The sequence below is a fragment of the Ovis aries genome, chromosome 24 (assembly GCF_016772045.2).
Source record: "Ovis aries strain OAR_USU_Benz2616 breed Rambouillet chromosome 24, ARS-UI_Ramb_v3.0, whole genome shotgun sequence".
Lineage (NCBI taxonomy): Eukaryota > Metazoa > Chordata > Mammalia > Artiodactyla > Bovidae > Ovis > Ovis aries.
Genome location: NC_056077.1, coordinates 4,194,064 through 4,213,715, shown reverse-complemented (window position 1 = coordinate 4,213,715; position 19,652 = coordinate 4,194,064). Strand labels below are relative to the sequence as shown.

The 19,652-nt window shown below is 47.3% G+C and overlaps 1 protein-coding gene across 4 annotated transcripts in view; it reads right to left on the bottom strand.

The window, feature by feature from the left end:
- HMOX2 (heme oxygenase 2) overlaps nt 1-19,626 on the bottom strand; it is a 28,601-nt gene extending 8,975 nt beyond the window's left edge. For 2 of the 4 annotated variants that reach the window (XM_027962067.3, XM_042240456.2), the window contains exon 1: nt 19,541-19,626. The gene's annotated coding sequence lies outside the window, so the exon portion shown is untranslated. Of the gene's footprint in view, nt 1-12,214; nt 12,387-14,838; nt 14,890-19,540 lie in introns of those variants that run through there. The other 2 variants (XM_027962068.3, XM_042240455.1) reach the window with 2 other exon arrangements.
- Between the last annotated feature and the right edge of the window lie 26 nt (nt 19,627-19,652).

Sequence of the window (19,652 nt, the reverse complement as noted above, 5' to 3'; positions counted from 1 at the left end):
TTTCAAAGCCTCTGCCGTGGTGAATGACAGACTCAAGGCTCTAGGGCGTTTTAAAGAACAGACAGGTTCAAAGATGTTAAGTCCTCCTCTACAAACTCACGTCAGCAAACCTCAGGTCAGTCAGCCTGACTGCCAGACAGAAATGTGATCCCCAATCCCTCCCTCAAAGGCACAATGGGGACTTCAGCTGTCACAATTCTTTTCTTCATGCCCATTCTTTTTCTTTGTCCTGGGAAACCACAACTGGGGAAAGGGGCAGGCTGCGGAATTGGCCAGCACGAGAGAGGGAGGAGGGGGAAGTGAGGCGGCTGGAAACAGCATAGCTCTCCCGCCTACTGGAATCCACGGACACCAACTGCCACAGCGCGCAGGATGGAGGCCCATGACCTGAGGGGGTGCTCAGAGAAGACGGTGCCAGAGGGAAGGTGAGGGGCTGCTCCCTCCCTGCACAGAGGCCTCCACTGGACACGGCAGGCCCTGCCTGCCTCGAGAGGGCTGTGTGAAGCTCAGGGTCCACTCCAGTCTAGAACTGGCGTCACAGCCACAAGGGCCACTGTCCTCTTCTCCCTGTTAAGCTGGAAGCATATCCTACAAGACAGAGCAAGACTCCCTCAGACTGAGCTGCTCAGAATCCAACACCATGTTCCAAATCACATACAGCCCAGCGCCCTGGGGGCCTCCAGCTGAGCTGTAATGGATGCTGTTGCATAAATGAAATGCCTACTGATCAGGCTAGCTAAACGAAGAGGGTGGTGAGATAGTGACAATAAGTTATGGATTAAGTTCTAAAATACCAAACAATAAAAATTTTAATTGGGTACTACACCTCTGAGTTAAATGGTGTGAAATCTAGTTTTACTTTTCTTCAGCTATGACTCCATCCCTTCCTCCTCTCCTTCTCCCCACCTCCACCCCTCTCTCTGGTGGTCCGTTTTTTTCTAACTACAGACTTGTTTGTAATTCCCGTGCCTCTGAGCTGGCCAAGGCCATTCTTACTCACTCACAGGCCCCAACGGGGCTGGCACCCTCATTGAGTGGCCAGTGCTGTGTTTTTCCCTGCGGCTCCCCCAGAGTTCACTGCTCCCCTCCCAGGGTCTGCCCCGGAATCCCTGCCCCCGGCTGCTCTCCCCGTATCAGGGCTGGGCACTGGCTCCTGACCTCTCCACCAGGCCCAGTCCACATCCACACCCCTCTGCCCAGCAAGGCTGCTGCTCCTCGCCTCCAGGCCTGTGAGGGCAGGCCCTTCAGGGGCTCTGGCTGCTTTTCGTAGCCAGCACCACAGGTAAGGAGGCCTTTGGCTCCTTCTGTCTTAGGCCTGCCTCTAGTCACTGGTGCAGCTTTCTTCCCACAGCCCATGGATGTGGGGGGGGGTGTGTGTGCACGTGCGTGTTTTCCACTCTTCTGGCTGAACTAATAGCTTCCATCGCATCCACCTCTGTTTATGATCTCACCCCACCTACTTACACTGTGATATTCAGGAGGGTCACGGGTAAAAATGATGCCTCACCGCTCACAAAGATCACGTACAACACACACGTCTTCAGCACATAAATATGAGCATGTGCCCCATAAATGTCTTCAGATGATAAACACAAAACGGGAGTCCAAGGTACTCCCTTTCCTGGGCTATAGGAGCTGTTCCTGCTCTATATCCCCTGAAGGCTTTTCACCCCTCTGTTCCTGTTGAACAATCCCATAAACCAGGCCAAGTCAGTTCTTAATGGTGCCACATACTCTTATCAGGCAGGCCTCAGCAGCTATGAAGAAACGGGTTGTTTACCCATCACACACATTCCTTTCTGAGTATTTATGAAAGAAGAGTAAATTCTAACATGCTACTTATAAGCCTAACATGATCTGGGGGACAAGCAACGCCAGGGCTCCTGTGGAGGCAGCAGGAGGGAGGAAGCCGGGGGCGGGACCGTGCAGCTCTCAGCCTCCCAACCTCGGGCTCTCTCCACGTTTCACCTGTGAAATGGGATGAACACCTACCCAGCACTCAGTACAAGACTAATGCTATTGCTGCTGCTAAGTCGCTTCAGTCGTGTCCGACTCTGTGCGACCCCAGAGACAGCAGCCCACCAGGCTCCCCCGTCCCTGGGAATCTCCAGGCAAGAACACTGGAGTGGGGTGCCATTTCCTTCTCCAAGACTACTATGAAGATCAAATAGATGATGACCATGAAACCACTTTACAACAGATGTCAATGTGCCAGAAGAAACTGCGAATGAGCTGCTTATTAACTTGTCTACCCTGGGAGACGAGACACTTTGGTGAGCTTTTTTCAGACCTTGCTACGACACCAGGCAACTCAACAAGTGGAAGAAGCCCTATTTCTGGATGCACCGTGGAGACAGACTTGCTCTCCTGAGCACTGTTTAAAATCCAGTACTGAGAGGGGTAAGCCTCACACTGAGGGCCAGTTTTGCATCCCATCTGGCAAATGGATGTGAAGAGGGGTGCAGCCTGCTTCCTGCAGTAAACGGCCACTTGACCGTCCCTGCGCTGCTCCCAGACCTCAGGGAGGGCTGGAAGTTGGGGGATAGGAGGGAGCTCAGTGAACCTGTCAGTTTACAGAGGTCACTTCCAGCCTCCCATCTGCTGCTGATTACTGCTAGACCCAGCTCGCCTTCAGGAAGGGAAAGGAAGATGGGCCCTGTCCAAAGGATAAGGTCTTTAGAGTTAGAAAGGTTTGGCTGGAGTTTGAACGTTTAGTAGTTCCATGGCTAGCGGTAAGGCATACCATTCTGAAAGCTGAGTTTCCACATCCATAAAACTGGGTAACAAAACTCTCTCTGCTCCACATTCTCAAGTGTGCTGTGAAGACTAAAGGAGCTAACATGTGTACAAGCGCTTCATGAAACTAACGAGGCTGAAAAGTGCTGATGATCTCTTGAGAAGTTGCTGGAGAAAGCAGGTGAGTGATTCTGAAACACTGAGGAAGAATGTGAAACCTGATGCGTCCACAGGTAATTCTGGGCAGTCAGTTACATGTGAGGACTTGTGACTCAGGCCTTTTCCTCTGCCGGTGTCAGGAAAAGGGAATTCTGTTCTTTCTGAGGTGAGACCTGTGACCGCTGCAGCTGGAAAATTCTCACTGCAGATGCTGCCGGATGCTGGCTGAGCTGGGTGTTGGGAGCAGTGCACAGGGCCGACTCAGCCCTAATCCAACAAAGCAGCTGAGAAGAGGGGCCTCCCAAACCCCTGAGAAGACCACATCCTATAGGTCTTCTGAGTCTATAGAATGAGTGACACGAGGTCTCTGAACTCTGGTGCTGCCACACCTCAGGAATTCTTATACACAAGCTTCACGCCTTTCATTTTGGTTACTGGGTGAATTCAATCCCACAGTTGATTGAATGGATGACTATTAACCTCTTGACAAAGAGCAAGTTCAGACAAGCCATTTTGGAAAAGTGAGGAGTCTAAGGACACAAAGCTCTTGCGTCACATTTATTCAACACACACATGCATATCTGGCAACAAGCAACCAGAAAGCAACTAAGGGCACTAGTCTCTCAGTAGCTTCAAAACCTGGACTCAGGAAGTCTAAGACTTCTCAGGCAGGTTGTGCCCACTGGGGAGTGGTGGGCTCATCTCTAGCATGTTCAAATACAGCTGAGCAAGAACTCAGACACTGCGGCGACACCTGAAACATGGAAAAGAGCAGAGAAGGGGCCGCAAGTCCACTGGCTGCGGGCACCAAGGACGCCACTTCCTACTACAAGACCCGCTCTGTTTCCTGAGTGTCACTGGGTCTTGGGGCTGAGAAGACAAGGCTTTTTAGTCCCATGGGAAGCACCTGAGGGGTAGGTGCTGAAGCCGTGACTGAATTCTAGAACGGTCAGGCTGGGACTTTATAAGAACAAAGCTTAGGCACCAGACATCCACAAGGCTGGTTGTAACAGCCTAAGTTCTGACGAGACTGTGGGTCACCCCTAGGTACAATCAAGCAAAAATTCTTCCAACTTTGGAACAATCTAGAAAGCATGTGTCCTATGGATTAAGTGGTCAGCCACATTTTCTTTCACTCAGGTGCAACAACTGTTACCTGTGACCTTGGCTTCTCTCACAAATGATGACATAAACAGTGTTGGGAGTGGTGGGAAACCGTGGGGGCTTAGGATGCTTCTGCCGAATTTCCACCTTGGAAAACCTAGAAGTGCTATGGCCTTCCAGGTGGTTTTCTCTTTACATGTGTGTGTCCTCTCTACATGCATCATGGCTGACTCCTTTGGAACCCCATGAACTGTAGCCTGCCAGGCTCCTTTGTCCATAGGATTCTGCCGGCAAGGATACTTGAGTGGGTTGCCATTTCCTCCTCCAGGGGATCTTCCCGACCCAAGGATCAAACTGTCATTTCAGGTGTCTACTGCTTTGGCAGACAGATTCTTTTGCCACTGAGCCACCTGGGAAGCCCTTTCCTCTCTACAGACAGACTCAATGGAGCCTCCCAGCAGGGACCAAAGGCCCTCAGGTTCACCCAGAAGAGGGCGGTGCAGAGGAAGACCACCGGACTAAAGTCTAACAGATGTGGACACGCCATGTTAAGTCACTTCTGAGCAGGGTCCCATGACTATGAAGGAACTAAGACCAAGAGAATTAAGTAATACAGCCAATGTCACTCAGAGTGAACAGTCGAGCTGGAACCAAACTCGAGTCCTTCTGAATGCAAGGTGATGCCTCCTGCGTCCACAGCCAATCCTCAGTGGTACACAGAGGTGAAATCAGTATGGTGTCTACCGACAAGACTACTAGCCACATGGAAACTGAGGTTATGTTACAGTGCACTTATGCTCACAGTGGAGGGGTTGGCTAAACCACTGAGTGATACTTGTTTCTTAGTAAGAAAAGTAAGCTCAATCCTATGGTTTCTGAGAAGTAAACGCTCAGGTTCCCATTTGAAGACTATACCGCCCACCCATAACACACTCACCTTGGCTCACTCAGATTACAGGGCAACCCGAGAAGGTTGTCCTCTGGCGGGCCCTACTTTTGTTGACTAGCAGGGCAGGCCAAGGCTGGAGACGGCTGGTCCCAAGGGGGAGGATGGCACCCACAGCCCTGCCTCAGTGCCTGGAGGGAAGCAGTCAGATCTGCCAGCTCCTGGCGGATACTGAAGCCGAGGCTCTAGGCATCCTGACCCCACGGGGAGGTCACAATAGGTAAGGCCCTCAGATTTCTATAGTACCTATTACCATAGAAACTACAGAGAAGTCAGAAGAGCTGGTTTTAAGAATCTGAAAGCGTGTTCTCCACATGTTGAGATCTATTCAGTCCAATCTTCCTGTCTACTGAAAATATACTCTGCCTTGGTAGCAGGAGTATGATGGACAGAAAATACATCAACATAAAGGTCTTATAAAATCAGCAACTCCACAGGCCAAGGCACTGGTCAATCTAACGAGGCGGCTCCTCTGGCTCACCTTGGACCTGTTTGGGACCCTAACATGCTTCCACAGGCCTCAGAGTTAGGTATTATTCTCAGGCATTTTCACAACTGCCTAGACTCTGGCAGTAGAGGGGAGGGGTGGGTGAAGTGGGTGCAAAGAAACAAGCCCTGACCAGGAACTGGTGACTCCCAAGAGGCTGCCCTGTCCTCACAGACTTGCGTCTACGGTGGCAGCGGACCAGCAGCAACAGCTACCGGCCTCTCCGAGAGCAGAGGCTTCTCAGCTTCCCCTGGCTCCCCGTAGGCCCAGCCTCCTGGGGGCAGCAGTCAGGGCCCCAGAGCAGGCAGCCCGCTGCCACTCTGCTCTCTGGTTCCCTGAACTAATAACAAGGCAACAGCTCAAGGAATAGGGGTGCACAACTGTCTTCCTCCCTCAGTGTATCGGGGCTGATTCGCACATGGATGAAAATGTCCCTGAAGAGTAGCCAGGAGCGGAAAGGTAAAGAAAACATACTGCAGGTGATGTGAAAGCATCAGCGGTCAGGTGTGTCAGCAGCCCTCCCTTCCACTCTAAAAAGCCTCTCAGAGTGAGAGCTGACTCACAAGGATGATCTTTAACTCAATAAAATTTTTCTTAAAAGACAACACATTCAGAGACTTCATTGTTAATAAAACTCAGGGGGACAGTGAGGACAGGGAAGCCTGCTGTGCTGTTTATGGGGCCACAAAGAGTCAGACAAGACTCAGTGACTGAACAACAACAATCCACCTGCAACAATCCTCAAAACCACACTTGAAAGGCAGAAAAATCAAGGTGGCAGAGTGATTACTTAACAAAACACCCTTAAACTCCCTTTCTAGACACTCCAGCTGTTCGCTAAAATCTTCTAGGATCCAAGGTCAGAGATAACAGGTCAGCACATACCACATCAATAACCTCAGATACACAGATGACACCACTCTTATGGCAGAAAGTGAAGAAGAACTAAACAGCCTCTTGATGAAAGTGAAAGAGGAGAGTGAAAAAGTTGGCTTAAAGCTCAACATTCAGAAGACGAAGATCATGGCATCTGGTCCCATCGCTTCGTGGCAAATAGATGGGGAAACAATGGACACAGTGGCTGACTTTATTTTTGGGGGCTCCAAAATCACTGTCAGTGGTGACTGCAGCCATGAAATTAAAAGACACTTACTCCTTGGAAGGAAAGTTATGACCAACCCAGACAGCATAATCAAAAGCAGAGACATTACTTTGTCAACAAAGGTCTGTCTAGTCAAGGCTATGGTTTTTCCAGTGGTCATGTATGGATATGAGAGTTGGACTATAAAGAAAACTGAGTGCTGAAGAATTGATGCTTTTGAACTGTGGTGTTGGAGAAGACTCTTGAGAGTCCCTTGGACTGCAAGGAGATCCAACCAGTCCATCCTAAAGGAGATCAGTCCTGCATGTTCATTGGAAGGACTGATGTTGAAGCTAAAATGCCAATATTTTGGCCATCTGATGCAAAGAGCTGACTCACTGGAAAAGACCCTGATGCTGGGAAAGATTGAAGGCAGGAGAAGGGGACGAGAGAGGATGAAATGGTTGGATGGCATCACCGACTTGATGGATATGGGTTTGGGTGGACCCCAGAAGTTGGTGATGGACAGGGAGGCCTGGAGTGCTGTGGTTCACGGGGTCGCAGAGTTGGACGACTGAGCGCCTGACCTGACGTGACCACGCCGCTCTGTCTGGTCTAGCGTCCTCACCAGCGCAAGCTGCCCAGATCTCAGTCTCCCTGTACAGCAGCTGCCGGCAGTAGCTCGGCGTCTGTGTAAACGTGACCAGTATCTAGGTACAGACGCAAGCCATCTGTATTTCAGTGTACATCCAAGGACATGGAGACCAAATCCTTCCATCTCAAAGTTTCTGGAACATGGGCTCAACAAGGCTAACAGCAGCCACACACACACAAGTCCCACCTGCACAGCACAATGCTAATGTGCTGACCAGACACCAGAGGGACTGAGGCAATGACTGAATTGCGTGATGGTCTTTAGAGCTGGCCTACAGTTCAGTTCAGTTGCTCAGTCATTTCTGACTCTTTGTGACCCCATGGAGTGCAGCACACCAGGCTTCCCTGTCCATCACAAACTCCTAGAGCTTACTCAAACTCATGTCCATTGAGTTGGTGATGCCATCCAGCCATCTCATCCTCTGTCGTCCCCTTCTCCTCCCGCCTTCAATCTTTCCCAGCATCAGGGTCTTTTCCAATGAATCAGTTCTTTGCATCAGGTGGCCAAAGTATTGGAGTTTCAGCTTCAGCATCAGTCCTTCCAATAATATTCAGGACTGATTTCCTTTAGGATGGACTGGTTGGATCTCCTTGCAGTCCAAGGGACTCTCAAGAGTCTTCTCCAACACCACAGCTCAAAAGCATCAATTCTTCAGCACTCAGTTTTCTTTATAGTCCAACTCTCACATCCATACATGACCACTGGAAAAACCATAGCATTGACTAGATGGGCCTTTGTTGGTAAAGTAATATCTCTGCTTTTTAATATGCTGTCTGGGTTGGTCATAACTTTCCTTCCAAGGAGAAAGCATCTTTTAATTTCATGGCTGCAGTCACCATTGACAGTGATTTTGGAGCCCCCAAAAATAAAGTCAGCCACTGTGTCCATTGTTTCCCCATCTATTTGCCACGAAGTGATGGGCCCAGATGCCCTGATCTTCGTCTTCTGAATGCTGAGCTTTAAGCCAACTTTTTCACTCTCCTCTTTCACTTTCATCAAGAGGCTCTTTAGTTCCTCTTCACTTTCTGCCATAAGGCTGATGTCATCTGCATATCTGATGTTATTGATATTTCTCCTGGCAATCTTGATTCCAGCTTGTGCTTCATCCAGTCCAGCATTTCTCATGATGTACTCTGCATATAAGTTAAATAAGCAGGGTGACAATATACAGCTTTGATGTACTCCTTTCCCAATTTGGCACCAGTCTGTTGTTCCATGTCTAGTTCTAACTGTTGTTTCTTGACCTGCATACAGATTTCTCAGGAGGCAGGTCAGGTGGTCTGATATTCCCATCTCTTTAAGAATTTTCCAGTTTGTTTTGATCCACACAGTCAAAGGCTTTGGCATAGTCAATAAAGCAGATGTTTTTCTGGAACTCTCTTGCTTTTTCTATGAGCCAGAGGATGTTGGCAATTTGATCTTTGGTTCCTCTGGCTTTTCTAAATCCAGTTTGAACATCTGGAAGTTCACGTACTATTGAAGCCTGGCTTGGAGAATTTTGAGCATTACTTTGCTAGCATGTGTAGGAGCCCAACAAACCCGACCTCAACTATGACTGGCCAAGAGTCCACTGCCACACAGGCCGAGAGGCAGCGCAGGCATGTGGTCAAGGTACAGGCTCAAGTCACGCACCACAGGGCAGGCCCGGGTTCTGCTGCACACCCACAGGGGACCTCGGACCAGTTACTCTCAGAATCTCAGTTTCTCCATCTGTAAGGGTAGTGATAACAGCTCTGCATGGCAGATGTGAAAATTCAGTGAGATAACCATAAAACTGCTGTTTTAGTCTATTATTTAGTTTACTTATAAAACTGCTGTTTTCATTTATTTATTATTTTTAGCTTGCCGTATGATGCTGAATAGTAAACTAAAGCAAGTGTCACTTAAAGTTAACTAATGTTTCTGAGTATTTTTAGTCAAGAAATGGAAAAACCCCTTTCTCTATGAAAGGTCCTGTAAGTAGCATCAAATCTATTCCAGGGTCACAAGCTGAGATGAATGCTCACTATAAAGAACCTGTTTTCATTCTGGTAACATTTCTAATACCAAAAAAGGAACAGAAAAACCTGGGCTTATCTAGCAAAATAAGTTTTGCAAAGAACCCAAAGGAAGATGATTTCCAGAGTTCAGATTCTATTCAGGGGACTCTGAACCTGAGTTTGGTGAAGGCCCCTCCATGCTATAGATGGGTCAGGATCCAGGATGAGACATGTTCTTGTTTCGTTTCTTCAGAGCACCTCATCACTATAAATCAAGGTTTAGGTAAATGAAAACTTGACTTTATATAAATATCATAACTCTCATTTGCAGTTAGTTCTCTTGACAATCAACCCCCACCCAGTGGTTCTCAAGGGGACATCAGTCACGCCCAGAGGGATGTCTGCTTGCGAAAACTGGAGGGTGGGCTGTGGCACCGGCATCTAGTGTATAGAGGCCAGGAATGCTGTTCAACATCCCACAACGCACAGAAAGCAAAAGCACACGTGTGGCACACACACATAACACACACACCAGACCACCACCACCACCAATTATCCAGCCTAAAATGTCAAGGGCACCAAGGTTGAGAAACCCTGCTCTAACCTCTCATCCCTTCATCAGTTTAGAGACAGACAAGAAGAGGTTTGTTTTCACAGTAACCTTCATGCCGTCCATCACACCTTCATCAAATATCCTTTACAGCGATTTCTGGGAAACTGAATTTCCACCAGAAAAGAGAAGAGGCTGTAAGTGGGGCAACTTGGCACTCACTGCCCACAGATGACAGGGAAAAGGGTCACAGTATCTTCCTGGGAAGAGGACTGATTTGTATTTAGCCCACAAGGAGGCAAAACCTTTCAAGCAGGCTCAGTTAACAAAGCCGGGAAGAGGAGAAGCCCCTGACAGAAATGTGTTCACTGACCTCTTGAAAGAACAGAACACAGAACTGGGAGAAAATTGAATCATCGTTTATCAGTCTGGTGTCTGACTGACATGTAGGCTAAAAAGCTCTAATACCAGGTCTGTGCCAGCGAGCTGTCACAAACACTACTGCTCTGGAACTCCAACAGCCTCATTTATAAAACAAGAGGCACGTCTCAGAGAGCTGCAGGGAGGATGGCATTTAACAGAAGGTAAAGGTAGGAAAGACCATGGGCTTCCCCCACCCGTTTCAGACACAGCAGCTCGCATACTCCTCCGAAAATGGACTTGTGCCGCTTCTAAAAATAAGGTCAGATGACAATGAGCTGGATGATCTTGGAGGCCTGATATCACATTAAGAGCCACCTAACAAGCTTTCCATCATCTATTACAGCACTCGTATCCTGCTGCGGCACTTCTTTGTACCTATGTCTTTTTTCCAAATTACAGCTCATTTATCTTTGTGTCTTACTTCAACACAGGGTACCTACCTAATCAGGGTTTGCTGAGTGACTGGATGATTTCCAGAATATGAGGTATTCTCAAAATCGAGGTATTCTCAAAAGCAGATGACAAAGAGAACATTTAAAAGTGAATCCCAGACATAAGAAAATTGGCTGGCTAGTGAGTAAGTATCTTTGAGCACCATATTTACCACAAAAATTTCTACTGATGAACAGTTGCGGGTTGGGGAGGGGAGGTGACACGGGCCTTGTAGGGGGCCTGAAAAAGAAAGGTTGCACTGCATGGTTTTAAACTGCCTTGCTCACATTCCACAGATACAGCTATTAAGAACATACCTTTTAGATTTTAAGGACTCTGAAAGCCTGGTTAAGAATAGAAAACTGCCTTACTTTAAAAAAAAAAAAAGAAAGAAATGGAGGGCTTCTCTTTTGGCTCAGTGGTAAAGAATCTTCCTGCCAGTGTCAGAGACACAGATTTGATCCCTGATCCAGGAGAACCCCACATGCCTGGAAGCAACTTAGCCCGTATATTACAACTACTGAGCCTGTGCCCTAGAGCCCGTGCGCAGCAACAACTGAAGCCCAACTGCCTGAGAGCCTGTGCTCAGCAACCAGAGAAGCCCCTGCAGTGAGAAGCTGAGGCACCGCAACTAGAGGGCAGGCTCTGCTCACCGCAACTGGCGAAATGCCCAAGCAGCAGTGAAGACAGCACAGCCAAAGTGAACAGATTTTTAAAATTATTTTTAAAAAAGAAAAGGAGGCTAGCAGTGTAGGGTGAGGCAGCAGACATAGCTGTACTTTAAAAAAAAAAAAAAAAAAAAGAGGTTCTGGGCTGGGAGGTGAGGAAGGGAGAAAAAGAAGGGGGTAAAAAAAAGAAATGGATAGGCAAAATTTTAATAGTCTAGGTAACAAATGCTTGCCAGCACTGCTCCACCAATGCAGGCATAAAGCACCGCCCTTCCAGCTGTCCACCTCTGAGAACCCTTTATTCCCCCAGCTGGCTTTAGGGAAGGGGTTTCACAGCACTTTTCTTCTCAGGTCTGTTACTCCAGGGAAGGGGGGGGGGGTGGTCAAGCTTCTCTTAACAAGCCCACATTTTTAGAACATTTTGGAGGAAATACATCAAGGCATTACGTTGTTATGGTTACTGCAGGGGAGAAAGCAAAATGCTACAAAAATACCAGTTTACCAAAAAGAAAATTAAAAAAACAAACAGCAGTTTGCCACTGTATAACTGAGCAACTTCCTGTTGTATGAGGCAGCCTCCACGAAATACATGAAGATACATGAAGTGGGTGCCTGTAATTCCCAAGAGGTCTCTAGAACTGGTCAAACATCATTGTAAGCGCTAATCACTACTGAGAAGAAATTCAAATGGCCCGGAACATCTACTGCTGACTAAGGACCTGATTAGGCAATACTGGATGAATAACTAGGGGAAAAGGTAGACAAGATAGGGAGAGCAACTGACAAGAAAGGCAGAAAATCATGTGCTCCAGGGCTTGCTCTGAGGCGTGCTAACGCCTTTTCCCAACCCAACCCTACACTGAAGGCTGATACAGGAAGCACGGACAGTGGAGCATCCACAGTTAGAGCGGGGGGGGGGGGGGGGGGGGGGGGGGTGGGGGGTACAAGTTTGGCCTACTTGGCTGGCTGAGCTCTGGGGAGCTAAGGCACTCACTCTGAAACAGATGGTTGGCATGTCCCACCGCGTGTGCTACGTGACGGCAGTTCTAGGACAGTCTTTTCAGGCTATATGTCCAAAGCAGCAGAGGGAAGCTGGTTCTGAATCAGTCACTGCTCCCGAACCTGCCCAGGGCTCCCTCCCTCTTTCATATCTTGTTTCCAACGCCAGTCATTTCTGAAAAAATGGCCTGACCTTCCAAAAAGCACGTGATTTCTCACCCCGTTCCCAACATTCCTACTTGGCTCTAACTCTAGTGTGGACAGGCACATACTCTAAACAGCTGCACTTGACTACAAGGTCCCCGAGGGCAGAGCTGAGCATCACCCCCACTAGTTAGTAAGTGCATTTTAGCTGTGCCAGGCCTGGCAACCAGATTAGACCACTGTGTATGTGGGAACATGCTGTCCTTTGCACAAGCACTCAGGTATGTCTCATGATACCTGGTGCTGGGTAGAAGGTTGTTTACAAAGGAATCCTTGGGTTTCTGTCTCTAATCTTCCACCCAGTTACCTCCTCATCTGAAGATACAAATTCAGAGATGTGAAGATGGGTAGCAAAGCTATTTGTCAGATTATAATAATCATTACCCTTTAGGGGTTGCAAACCCTTCTGAGAATCAGAGGAAGGCTTCTGACTTTCTCTCCAGGACAATCACAAGTTAAAAAAAAGTTGCCTCATGTGCCTAATACCTCCTGTGTTGAACTTATGCAGATACAAAAGAGATAAATTTGGAGAGAACAGACTCCTTAATAAATAAATACATGTTACCTATGCCATTCCAGAGCACCTGTAGGCCCCTCAAGTTCAGGAATCCCTGTTCTAGACGAGCCTTTAATAAAAGACATTCTTTTTGTGGGTGACATGTTTCCAGTAACTCCCTGAATGCTCATTCACTAATGCTCATTCATTCTCTTCTGTTCCTGCTGTCTTTTAGGCAACCCAGTGGATTCAGTTCAAATGACTGTCTTTTCCATTTCTCAGTTCTTCACTTCCCTGACCTCCCAGAATATTGAGTGTCAAAACAACAATCACAAACCTTACAAAGTGAATTTTGTCTGGCGCCTCCTCAAGATGACTGCCAATTCTTGGTGAACAAGGACCATGGGTTTGTTGTTTTTGTAGCCCTCTCAGTGCACACTACAGAGGCAATACAAGTGTGCCAAGTGGGCAGAGTGCACTGCTTCTCTGTCCTTCTACCTGTAGGCATTTGAACTTGAACGTATTGACTTTAAATCTGGGCATGTGTCCCAGAAAAGTCACATGCAAAAGGGAAGAAAGCATAACCCAGAGCAGCCAATCATCTCACTGTTCCTTTTGGGTGCACCAGTAAGACTTTCTGCAAACACAAAAAGTGTTACAAAGCAAGACAAACATGACACTGAGCACAGACACTTAAGAGATTTCTCTGAGGCTGACAAAAACCCAAGTGTGGAAGAGGAATCAGTTCAGTCACTCAGTCGTGTCCGACTCTCTGCGACCCCATGAATCACAGCACGCCAGGCCTCCCTGTCCATCACCAACTCCCGGAGTTTACCCAAACTCATGTCCATTGAGTTGGCAATGCCATCCAGCCATCTCATCCTTTGTCGTCCCCTTCTCCTCCTGCCCCCAATCCCTCCCAGCATCAGGGTCTTTTCCAATGAGTCAACTCTTCGCATAAGGTGGCCAGTTATTTTCTAATTAGTAGGACACCTGCGATTACTAAGCAAAGAGAAAGACTGACCCTCCCCTTGTCTCCTAGAAAACTGAAGGAGCAAAGGTGTAATGTCACTTCACTATCTTTGCTTTTCTCATCACCTTCAAACACTGCTACCCAGAACCCCCTCACACTCTAACTCCGTTCTGCTCACTGATCCTTCCCCTTCCTCTGCCAGCCCTCCCTCAAGCTGCTCTGGAAATAGTTTCAGATGACAACAGTTCCTCTGCAGCAGCTCCAAGTGGTCTTGCCAGAGAGAACAGCAGATGCAGTACTAAGGAAGGGATGAGCACGCTTGGGCATGTGACATGCCATGTTATCATCCACAAACACTTATAATACTCATGGGGCTCCTTGACTACAAAGAGGCCTAAGAGCTTGTTGGGGATTTTAAGCAGCTTTCAATAGAGAGAGAGAAAAGAGAAACAGAAAGACAACTAATAGAACAGGTGTATTTTACTATAAATGCTAATTGTGCAGTACAGACAATGGTGTTAAAGATAGAGCTTTATGTTCCAGATTTTCCAGGACTGTTCTGACTCAAATATCCTATCTCACTAACTCCTTCAGTATACCTGTATGTTCAGACTATGGGTCCCAGTGTTTGTCATAATAAACAGGATCACCTCAGTGACTGATGAGGCAGGCCAGCCAACTAGATTAAATAAAAGCATGATGGCAGATTGTTCTAATCATGCCAGCAGCTTCCCACAGCCCTCAGGTAATCGTGGAACTGAATATAATACAAGACAGTGAAATGTGAGGCTTCCAAGACTGAGAGAGCTCGCTGGGAGAAAGGTTGGAAGCTGAGGGTATTTAGCAAAAGTCAGGCTGGCAGGGTGCTAGACACTTGTCTCTTTAGGCCATTCTTCCCCAAAGCCCTTTTAAAGTTACTGAAAACTATGTCAATAATTAGACTTACCGATATTCCTGGGAAGGAACAAATCTATTCGTGTGTTGCTCTTGTTGTCCCCTGGAGAAGGAAATCCAGTATTCATGCCTGGGAAATCCCACAGACAGAGGAGCCTGGCAGGCTACCATCCATCGGGTCGCAAAAAGTTGTAAACAGCTTAGCAACTAAACAACAACAACAGAGAGGAGACAGTACCCACTTGCGGGGCCTCTGGCAGAACAGCAGATGGCAGGCACTGTGTGCAGCAATCCATCCTTTCCTGTCACTACTTCTCTGCCTTCCTGCCAGTCTGCTTTCTCTTATGTCCAGGGAGGCCCCAAACAATAAGCACGAGGGAAATTTTAAACACACAACTTCCCAACCCCTAACTTAGTGAAACAGAAAGGTCTGGAAACCCCTTAGATTGAAGAGCAGCATTCTAGGCACCCAAGACTTGAAGGCTCATCAAGTATTAACTTCATCTTTCAGACACAGAAACTGTAAATCAAGGGGTTTAAACATTTTTCTCATAATCAAAAATACTCCACAGTTTCCTTTGGGGGAGAAATGAACCATTTATTTGTCACTCTTTCTAATATAAATTAGTCAGTCAGCCAGTCAGTTCAGTCGCTCAGTCATGTCCGACTCTTTGCGACCCCATGAATTGCAGCATGCCAGGCCTCCCTGTTCATCACCATCTCCTGGAGTTCACTCAGACTCATGTCCATCGAGTTGGTGATGCCATCCAGCCATCTCATCCTCTGTTGCCCTCTTCTCCTCCTGCCCACAATCCCTCCCAGCATCAGTCTTTATGTAAATTAACATGTATGTATATTAATTTAATATAAATTAACATGTATGTATTTGGAAAACATACATGCATATGTAAAACATTATCTAGTGCTGAATAGCTGTTTATGAGTGAAAACAATGGTTACAAACTGATTAATTAGCTCAGTTTTGTACTTAACAATTAATCATTTTGAAGTGCAAACAAAAAATCAGTGTATCTGTAGACTTTCACAGAGAGATGCTTAAGCACATATTTGAAAAAAGAACCCTCCTCAATGAATGCAAGAAGACACACAATTCTGATGCAAATCCTATTCCATAAGCCAACTATTTACTGGAAGGACTGATGCTGAAGCTCCAATACTCTGGCCACCCTGATGCAAGGCTGATTCACTGGCAAAGACCCTGATGCTGGGAAAGTCTGAGGGAAGGAGGAGAAGGGGGCAACAGAGGATGAGATGGTTGGATGGCATCACCAACTTGATCGACATGAGTTTGAGCAAATTCTAGGAGATAGTGAAGAACAGGGAAGCCTGGCGTGTTGCAATCCATGGGGTCCCAAAGAGTCAGACACGACTTAGTGACTCAACAACAAACTGACAAAGCAGCCTTTGAATTACTATTAAAATATTTGCTTAAAAAAACCATCACATAGGAAAATGCATGTTTGCTAAAAGCCTTCTAAAATTACATCAAAGTGACATTAAAACCTGCTCACTGAAAAGAGCCTCATGAATTTAACTGCTGTTTTGAAACGCCTGGTTAAGGTTCAGAATGTTATCTTGTAAGGAAGGTCTGACTATAGATGTGGTTGATATGATGACCCAGAAAGCGTCCTTTGCTCCACTGCAGTCAGCCAAGATCACAATTAAGATGCAGTCCTCTAATGGACTGATTGTAAATGAACTCCCTTTACAATAGCTATGCACCTCTAAAGTATCTACAGTGAATTCCAAAACCATTATTCTTCTTAAACAGAAAGAAGCTGATCATATAGAAAGGATTTATGAATACATGTAATGCATATTCTGTAAACATATATAACACTGTTAGACCAGACCATCAACAATACTGCTAAATTTCACTGGCTCTACAATGTGTAATATAATGGGAGACATTTTATGGTAAATAAACAAAGTCAATATGAAAAAGTAAACCAAACTGGAGTCAACAACATCAGAGAGCACCTAAATGGTCACCAGACTGAAATATCTTCACGATAAAAAACAGAAAGATCCCAGTATAAGCAGTTATATTAATTGTTCCAATTAAAGATATGCACCCCTCCTTCACTGTTGGCAAGAATTAATTGGTAATGGCACTGCTTCTCAGCAGGGCAAAAATATCCTGAGAGATTATTCAGGTTACAACAAAAGACAGTTTTCATCATCTGCTTTTACACAGACAAACCTAACAGATATAATAAAGTTAAAAAGCAAATAACCTTCACTGTGTTCAATACAAAAGGAGATGTGACTCAGATCTCTCAATTCTCCCATTAAGTACTATCAGAATAAGAGACTGAATTAAGTGTGTACTTAAAATTTTTTTAGTTAACTATGGCCAGTAATAAACAAGGAGGTAATTTATGGTTCAAAGTTTTCATCTTTTCTCTCCAAGGAGTTATAGCTAAATTCTAAATTTTATACTGGAAAATTTCCTGGTGGTCCAATGATTAGGACACCACAATTTCACAGTTGAGGGCATGGGTTCCAATCCTGGTTAGGGAACTATGCTGACATATATAATTCCAATATTCAAAATGTCTTCCTCCTAGAAGGATGATATTTTGGTTTTTGCTGCAAACCTGATACACAGCCCAGCTGTTCTCTGAAGAGAGTCAGCTTTTCCAAAGAAACCAAAAAATCAAGGTAGCCAAAGGCCCTGGCTGTTTTGCTTTTTGACAGACTCAACGAGCATAAACCAATGGTGATGAATACTTTACTTTCTGTATTTCATCTTATCCTTGGCATTGTCATTTCTGGAGTAGCTCATACTCCTGACTCTGGAGACCCACAGGCTATCATCTTACTGGCCCAGGCAAGGGAAAAAAGGAAATCCAGTCAGACAATGGGGAAATCACAGATTCTTCCTCTTCACATCCCCAGTCAGATGAAGTCACTCAACGAGTGTGTCCTTCAAATCCCCACACCCTCACCAGTGTTTTGGCTTATCTATGTGAGTGCTCATTTGCTCATTCGAGTCTGACTCTTTGTAACTCCATGGTCTATGGCCAGCCAACGCTCCTCTGTCCATGGTCTTTCCCAGGCAAAAATACTGGAGTGGGTTGCCATTTCCTTCTCCAGGGAATCTTCCCGAACTAGGGACAGAACCTGCATCTGCTGCCTTAGCAGGCAGATTGTTTACCACAGAGCCACCTGGGAAGCCTTTGGCTTAGCTACTGTATTTGAAAACTTATCCCAGTTTCACCAAGTAAACTTGGAAATGACCAACTGAACTATCAGCTTGTGATGTTTTTGTCTTGTGATGTTTCTCTAAAAAAAAAAAAAAAAAGCTAAAGAATAAAGCACAGAATTACTCATTTATATTCCTTATCCCCCTCCTCACAAAAGAAAAACTAAAAATGTTAATGTGGCAGTTAAAATTTTAATCAAAATACCCTAGTTAATGCCATAACAGAAATTCAAATCCATAAAAACAGTGAGTTCCTGTTTCCTTCTACTTGGGAGGACAGTTTAGGGGGAGAGAGAAGACTGTCTAGTTTAACTAACATAAATCCATTTCCACTCTAGGAAAAAGCATGGGATTTGGGGCAGACAACTGGGTACAAGACCACTTATGCCCTTTTTCTGATTGTGGGAGGCAAGTTAAGCTTCTTAATTCCATTCATCGTTAACCCCATTTCACAAGTGGGAAAACTATCAACTCACAAGGTTTTGTTAGGGGCTGAGAGTGAGAAGAGGACGACAGAGGATGAGATGGCTGGATGGCATCATCGACTCGATGGACATGAGTGCGGGTGAACTCCGGGAGTTGGTGATGGACAGGGAGGCCTGGCGTGCTGCAATTCATGGGGTCGCAAAGAGTCGGACACGACTGAGCGACTGAACTGAACGGAGAGTGAGAGGGCTTCCTGAGCTCTAGAGCACTATAGGATGTCTCTCTTTTTTCAACCATGCTCCACCTGGTGCGGGTCATGGGAGCCAATGATACAATATAGTAAGGATGAACAGCCACAGGCCACAGCAACCAGTTCACCAGAAGTCATTAAAATGACAAGACGCTGACAGGCCTTGTGCTAAGACTGCAAGGCGGTCCTGGCAGCTTTTACACGGCAATTAACACACCGAGGGCACCGCGCTTGTGAGGTGACAGGTAAACTCCCTGCCAGACCAACCAGCTGCCCCTGACGTTGGTCCCTTGCAACCTGGAGGCCGCGGGTCATTAGGGAAGTCACGACAGTGACTCAAAGGGCCCTTCAGACAGAGGTGAGTCAGGAGGAGGAAGGTCAGAGCCCGGGCGCGCCAACAGCCCGGGTACGACTCTCAACTCCCGGACGCCAGGCTAGGTCTAGGTCCTCGCCGGCCCAAAGTGGACCGACGTGCTGGCCGGGCGGCCAGAGGCTGCAGGCCCGGCGGGAACGCCAAGTCCTCCCGCGGCGCCCCGGAGGTCGGGTCACCTCCTGTGGGGCGCAGGAGACGCCGGCAGGGGGTGTGCCCCAGGCGGACCGACGCGAACGAGCGGCGCAGGCCTCCCCGGGCCTCCGAAACGCCGTCTGGGAAGCGAGGTCCTCCCTCCTGGCCCCCGGCAGCCCCGCTCGCCGCCTCCAAGCCGCCCCTCGCCCCGGCCCGTCCGGGCTGCCTCAGGCGGGAGCCGGGGAGCAGCGGGCCGTGTCGGCCGAGCCGAGTTCCCGAGAGCCGGAGGTGGCCAGGCTCGCCGAGGAGCCCCGAGAGAGGCCCGGCAGGGCACCGATACTCACCCGCCGCGGGTCCGCTCCGGCGTCCGTCAGCACCGCGTCCGCGCGTCAGTAGGCGACTCGCTCCGGCGCCGCGACCGCCGCAGCCTAGCCAGCAGCCCGACGTGCGCACGCA